This window comes from Gorilla gorilla, chromosome 5 (genome assembly GCF_029281585.2).
Source record: "Gorilla gorilla gorilla isolate KB3781 chromosome 5, NHGRI_mGorGor1-v2.1_pri, whole genome shotgun sequence".
Taxonomy (NCBI): domain Eukaryota; kingdom Metazoa; phylum Chordata; class Mammalia; order Primates; family Hominidae; genus Gorilla; species Gorilla gorilla.
Window position 1 is genome coordinate 193,473,973 of NC_073229.2, and position 8,148 is coordinate 193,482,120.

Sequence of the window (8,148 nt, forward strand, 5' to 3'; positions counted from 1 at the left end):
CTGAGAATGATGACTTCCAGTTTCATCCATGTCCCTACAAAGGACATGAACTCATCATTTTTTATGGCTGCATAGTATTCCATGGTGTATATGTGCCACATTTTCTTAATCCAGTCTATCACTGTTGGACATTTGGGTTGGTTCCAAGTCTTTGCTATTGTGAATAGTGCCACAATAAACATACGTGTGCATGTGTCTTTATAGCAGCATGATTTATAGTCCTTTGGGTATATACCCAGTAGTGGGATGGCTGGGTCAAATGGTATTTCTAGTTCTAGATCCCTGAGGAATCGCCACACTGACTTCCACAATGGTTGAACTAGTTTACAGTACCACCAACAGTGTAAAAGCATTCCTATTTCTCCACATCCTCTCCAGCACCTGTTGTTTCCTGACTTTTTAATGATTGAGGATGGCTATTTTTAAAAAGCCAAAAAATAACAGGTGCCGGTACAGTTGCAGAGAGAAGAGGACATGTACATACCGCAGGTGGGAATGTAACTTAGTTCAGATGTTATGGAAAGCAATTTAGTGGTTTCTCAAAGAACTTAACCATTCAACCCAGCAATCTCATTACTGGGTATATACCCAAAGGAATATAAATTATTCTACCAGAAAGACACATGTACCCATGTGTTCATTGCAGCACTGTTCACAATAGCAAACATGGCGTCAACCTAAATGCCCATCACCGGTGGACTGGATAAAGAAAATGTGGTGCACACACACCATGGAATACAATGCTAAAGAAAATGTGGTACACACACACCATGGAATACGACGCTAAAGAAAATGTGCACACACACCATGGAATACCACGCTAAAGAAAATGTGCACACACACCATGGAATACCACGCTAAAGAAAATGTGCACACACACCATGGAATACCACGCTAAAGAAAATGTGCACACACACCATGGAATACCACGCTAAAGAAAATGTGCACACACACACCATGGAATACGACGCTAAAGAAAATGTGCACACACACCATGGAATACCACGCTAAAGAAAATGTGCACACACACCATGGAATACCACGCTAAAGAAAATGTGCACACACACACCATGGAATAGGATGCTAAAGAAAATGTGCACACACACCATGGAATACGACGCTAAAGAAAATGTGCACACACACCATGGAATACGATGCTAAAGAAAATGTGCACACACACACCATGGAATATGATGCTAAAGAAAATGTGCACACACACCATGGAATACGACGCTAAAGAAAATGTGCACACACACCATGGAATACCACGCTAAAGAAAATGTGCACACACACCATGGAATACGATGCTAAAGAAAATGTGCACACACACACCATGGAATACGACGCTAAAGAAAATGTGCACACACACACCATGGAATAGGATGCTAAAGAAAATGTGCACACACACCATGGAATACGACGCTAAAGAAAATGTGCACACACACCATGGAATACGATGCTAAAGAAAATGTGCACACACACACCATGGAATATGATGCTAAAGAAAATGTGCACACACACCATGGAATACGACGCTAAAGAAAATGTGCACACACACCATGGAATACGATGCTAAAGAAAATGTGCACACACACACCATGGAATACGACGCTAAAGAAAATGTGCACACACACCATGGAATATGACGCTAAAGAAAATGTGTTGCACACACACCATGGAATACAACGCTAAAGAAAATGTGCACACACACCATGGAATACGATGCTAAAGAAAATGTGCACACACACCATGGAATATGACGCTAAAGAAAATGTGGTGCACACACACCATGGAATATGATGCTAAAGAAAATGTGCACACACACCATGGAATATGACGCTAAAGAAAACGTGGTGCACACACACCATGGAATATGACGCTAAAGAAAATGTGGTGCACACACACCATGGAATATGATGCTAAAGAAAATGTGCACACACACCATGGAATACGACGCTAAAGAAAATGTGGTGCACACACACCATGGAATACCACGCAGCCATAGTGAAGTACAAGGGCATGTCTTCTGCAGCAGCGTGATGGAGCTGGAGGCCACTGTCCTTAGCAAACTAACACATGAACAGAAAACCAAATACCACAGGTTCTCACTTATAAGTGGGAGCTAAATAATGAGAACACATGGACACATAGAGGTGAACAACACACACTGAGGCCTACTTGAAGGGGAGCGTGAGAGGAGGGTGAGAATCAAAAAACTACGTATCAGGTGCTGTGCCCATTACCTGGGTGACTAAGTAATCAGTACATCAAACCCATGTGACATACAATTAACCTATATGAATCTGCACTTGAATCCCTGAACCTAAAATAAAAGTTAAAAAACAAACAATAAAGAGGCTACAGTATGAAAGGCTATTTGTGAGTTTCACTTGTGAATAAGCAGCCTACAACTGATATACGTCGTCTATGCAAAGTTGTTTCACAAGAAAACTGAGCGTCTGGTGATCTTTGCTCCTGACTCTTCTTGCTTACTTTTAATTATTTTAGAAATTCTATACAAATTTTTTTTTAATTTTGTTTTTATGAAATAGAGTCTCTCTCTGTCACAGAGGCTGGAAAGCATTGGTGCAATCATGGCTCACTGAAGCTTTGACCTCTCAGGCACAAGCAATCCTCCTGCTTCAGCCTCTCAAGTAGCTGGGACTACAGGTGCTCACCACCATGCCTGGCTAATTATTTTTTAAATTTTGTGTAGAGACAGGGTCTCACTATGTTGCCCAGCCTTGTCTGTAACTGCTGGACTCAAGCAGTCCTCCTGCCTTGGCCTCCCAAAGTGCCACCATGTGAACCGCTATGCCTGGCTTAAATTTTTTTTATTGGTGATCAATGATTGTACGTATTTCTGGAGTACATGTGATGTGCAAAGATGCTTGTAATCTGAGTCTACAATTTTCCTCATAAGCAGGTTTACATGAACCTTCACAAGTACTTGTGTACACACACACAGAAACACGAAATGTGATGGTCAAGATGAAAATGACCATGTATTCTGCTTTTGACATCTTTTGATTTGGGGCAGAATCAATGTGCCTTTTCTCTGCTTGTAGCTTTGTTGATGCTAAGGTAAATCACATGTTGAAAGCATGTAAGGACAGAAAGTTCTGTCGATGAACGGTCAATCACCTTTGAACGTCTGCTCCCTCTCTTTGAGGGAAATGCTTTAGGGCAGGTGAATATTCCTGAGTATTCCTTGGAGACGCTTGTGTTCCAGAATTACAACCAAGACCTTTGCTTTCATGCCACGTCAGGAACATGTGTCCTCTGCTCTTTTCCTCTCAGCCTCAGGGGTGCAGATGTTGGGCTGGGACATGTCTCAAGGAGACAGTTTTCCCCTTCAAGATCCCACGGATCCTTTCTGCATTCCCCGTGAGTGTGCTGACCCTATGCAATTGCAAAGCCACGAGGCCAAGCTTGTGGCCTCTGCTCCCCTTGGGGCCGTCTGGGGGGTCTGGTAAATACTGCTCATCTCCACCCTTAGAATCACCCTGGTGCAGGCTGCACCAGACCTGCCTCCCGATGCTGGTGAGGGGACACCAGGGGTAGAAGTCCCCATAGACAGCCCGGTCAGTGCAGCCATCTCTTCCTCCTGCGCCATCATGTATTTTGAGGGAAGCGTCTTCACCTGCTCATTACCTGCAGGCTGAGATCCCAGGCTCTATACACGGTTGATGGACTGGGTTAGGGGCAAGCGTGAGTAGGGCCCAAGCTCCGGGCACACGTGACTCTGTGTCAGTTCCCATTCCTCTGGGAAGCATTTTTCCAACTCCCCATAGCTGGACCCTGCCTTGCGTCTTCAATGCAACTCTCCCTGGGTGGGCGCTTTCCTGCCCCCACTCTCCATCGCCCTCTCCAAGGGGGGTTCTATGCACAGCTCCCTCCCCCAAACCCCTCTGCCCACCCTCTAGCTCCCGCTAGCCATTTTATTATTCATCTAATAGCTACTCCAAAACACCTCAAATTAGCCATTTTGTTTCTTCTATTGAATTAATTTAATTCTTACAATAGCCCCATGAGGAATATATTATTCCTGCTGTATCACAGATGAGGAAATTGAAGCTCAGGGGAAGCTAGTGACTTTCCCAGGGACACACAAGCAGTCAGTGGCTGGGCCAGACTGAGGAACGTGGCCCCCTATGCTCACCAGCCTCAACACGATACACGCTCCCAAAAAGCTTCACATTTCCTCAAAGGTGAGGTCAATAACATACTTCTCTGCAAATAAAAAATAATAATTAAATTTCACTGACTGCATATTATGTGTGAGGGAATCTGCAAAGAGCTTCACCCATGTCCCGTCATTCTGGCATCAAAACACTCAGTCAGGTGCTGAAATGGGCATCCTCACTCCACACGTGAGAACCTGGAGGCACCCAAAAGCCAGGCAGCGGACACCCTGGAATTTACACATCCCTACCTCGGGCAGGAGTCCTACCCTCATGCCATCAGCCTCCCCAGGTACACAGAGGATGTGTAATCATCACCTACCCAGGCGACAATTGAACTGAGCTAAGCTTTGGGTGGTATAAGATGCACTAACGTTTAGACATGCCAGGATTCCAGCTGGGGCAAGCACATTCTCCTCCAGTGAAGCCACGAAGCCCCACTCCGCTCCCGAGAGGCCAGGAAGGAGACGGGCAGATGGTGAAGCCATCAAACAGCCCTCTGGACACACAGCCCGGGAGCCCTGGCCAACAACACCATCCATCCCAAAAGCCAGCTTGGTAGTTCCCACCCTCATTCCTCATCAAAAGAAAGCATGATTACTCTGGCAGGAAAGAGCCGCTTCCCAAAATCCAAACTGGCAAGATGGTGGAATTCCTCATAAGAAAACTCCAGATGCTCCTGAGCTTGCTCTCCGGCAGAACGTCCTCAGCACATCTGGTCTGCGCTGTTGGATGAGACACACAACACAGCACCCACGGCAAGGTCCAGAATCCCTGTGGGCTGTGAGGTCCAGAATCCCTGTGCTGCCACAGCTGGGCACGGGCTGAGGGACCTCAGACAGGGCCTCCACGATTCTGAGCCCCAGCTTCCTCATGTGAGACCCACAAATAGGTAGTGAACACAGGAATGATTTAAAAATGTAATGGGCATGTAGCATCTACTCAGGGCTGGACACACAGCCTTCAGTCACTGAATATACGGACACACACATACACACACGAAGCGCTATGGTATGTCAAGAAACATTCTGTCCAATACAACAGTTTTTAGAAATTTTAAGATCATGACCCCTTCAAGAAACAATGAAAGCAATGGAATCACCAGCCAGAAAAACAAAAGGCACTGTATATAGAATAATCCAGTATGGAGCATCCCGGGAGCCTGGCAGCGGGTGGAGAATCTCCGTGAGAATGTGACGAGTCCATACCTTTAGTCGCACGGCGCAGACCCCCGATGGGAACTGCAGAGGGCCTAGCAGAGGGGGCCCTGGGAAAATTTAGGGGAGGCCACAGGAGGCCCAACATCGCTCAGAATGAAGATCCTCAGCCTACAATTTTCTCCTTAGCTACTTTTCTAGCGCTTCCTTCGCAAACAGAGGCAGCAGACTCAGGCAGCCACCTGTACTGCTCCGCCTCCAGCGCAGGCCTCCCGCCGCTGCTTCTCCTCTGCCTCTTGAAACTTGTCTGTGCACAAAAGCAGAGGGGAGGGAAAAGAACACACACGTGTGGGAAACTCTGTGCTGTGCACACGCGTGCATTAAATACACAGCCTCATTTGGCCTCGTGGAAACTCAGGGAGGCAGACAGTGCGTTCCCATCTTAGAGACGGGAGCAGTGAGGCTCAGTGAACATAAGTTAGAGTGTGGGTGGCGTGGTGAAGCTGACATCACACATGGCTGCCCCACTCCAGAGTGTAGTCTTCCCTCCACGTCTGTGTCACCACCGGAGAGCAGCAGGTGTTAGAACAGGTGGACCTGGGGGAGACTCGGGACTTCTCACGGCCTGGTCTGCCGTGGTCCACATGCTTACCCTGGTTTCTCAGCTGTATTGAGGGATACTTGGTGTTTGAGGCTGATCTCACACTGCTATAAAGAAATGCTTGAGACTGGGTAGCTTATAAAGAAGAGGTTGCATTGGCTCATGGTTCTGCAGGCTATGCAGGAAGCATGATGCTGCTCAACTTCTGGGGAGGCCTCAGGAGACTTACAATTATGACAGAAGGCGAAGGGGAAGTCAGCCCATCATACATGGCTGGAGCAGGAGGAAGGAGGGAAAGGGAGGTATCACACACTTTTAAACAACCAGATCTCACGAGAACTCACTATCACAAAAACAGCACCCAGGGGATGGCACTAACCCATTCATGAGGGCTCCACCCCCCATGAACCATTCACCTCTCACCAGGCCCCACCTCCAACACTGAGGATTACAATTCGACATGAGATTTGGGCGGGGACACAGATCCAAACCATATCCATTGGTAAATGAAAATTGTTTGCATTCAAGGTGTACAATGTGATGGTTCTATACGTATACACTGTGAGATGTTGACCCCAGTCCAGCTGCTTAATGTGTTCATCACCTTACATAGTTACTGTGTGCGTGTGCATGCATGTGGTGAGAATACAAGATCTACTCTCCGCAAATTTTAAATATTCAATGCATTATACATTAGTATGAGATGTAGTCACTGCTCTGTACACTAGGTTCTCAGAAACTGTTAATTTTATATGTATAAGATGATATGTTTAGGCCTAAAGGCTTAGGCCTTTGCTGAAAGAAAAAGAAATGTCTTAAGGTCAGTTTATTAGTCTGACAATTTCATTTACTGAGTGTTTACTATAGTTACGATTGCTTCCCATTTTTTTCTTTCTTTCTTTTTTTTTTTTTTTTTTTGAGATGGAGTCTCACTCCGTCGCCCAGTCTGGAGTGCAGTGGTGCGATCTCGGCTCACTGCAACCTCCACCTCCTGGGTTCAAGCAATTATCCTGCCTCAGCCTCCTAAGTAGCTGGGATTACAGGTGTCTGCCACCAGACCCGGCTAATTTTTTTTGTATTTTTAGTAGACATGGTGTTTCACCATGTTGGACAGGCTGGTCTCAAACTCCTGACCTCAGGTGATCCACCCAACTTGGCTCCCCAAAGTGCTGGGATTACAGGCGTGAGCCACCACACCAGCCTCTTTTTTTTCTTATTAAAGTGAAATTCACATAATACAAAATTAACAATTTTAAAGTATGCAATTCAATGGCACTTAGTACATTCACAATGTTGTTAAACTATCACCAAGCATATTCATCACCCCAGAAAAAAATCTTGTACCCAATTAGCAGTCACCCTCATTTTCCCCTGCCCCCAGCCCCAGCAAATGCCAATCAGCATTCTGTCTCTATGGATATACATTTTCTGTATATTTCATATAAACAGAATTATATCTATTGTGACCTTTGTGTTTGGCTTCTTTCACTTTGCACAATGTTTTAGGAGATTATCCATGTTGTAGCTGTATCAGTATTAAATTACTTTTTACAGATGAGCAAAATGTTGCTGTATGTACATGCCACATTGTGCTTAGCCATTTATCCATGGATGAACATTTGGGTTGTTTACATGTTTGGGCTACTGTGAATAATGCTGCTATGGACATTCAGGTATGAAACTATGTTTGTAGATCTGTTTTCAGTTATTTTGGTTATATATCCCTAAGAGTGAAACTTTGGGATCATGTGGTAATTCCACACTTAACTTTTTGAGGAAATGTGAAGCTGTTTTCCAGGGCAGCTGCACCATTTTACATTCCCACCAACAGTGATGTATGGAGGTTCCAATTTCTCACTAATACTTCCCTTTTTAATTATTATTATCACCATTCCAGTGAATGGCAGGTGGCACCCCAATGTGGTTTTCATTTTCATTTCCCTAATGACTGATGAGGTCGAGGGTTTTTTCATGTTATCTTTGGCCATTTGTATAACTTCTTTGGGGAAATGTCTATTCAAATCCACTGACTATTTTTGAGTTGAGTTCTTTGTCTTTTAGTTGTTGAGACACTAGACACTTATAAAATATATAATTTGCAAATATTCATCCCATTGAGTCATACATCTTTTTACTTTCATAAGTAAATAGTTTACTTATGAGATTACACAAAAGGTTTTAATTTTATTTTAATAGAGACCAATTT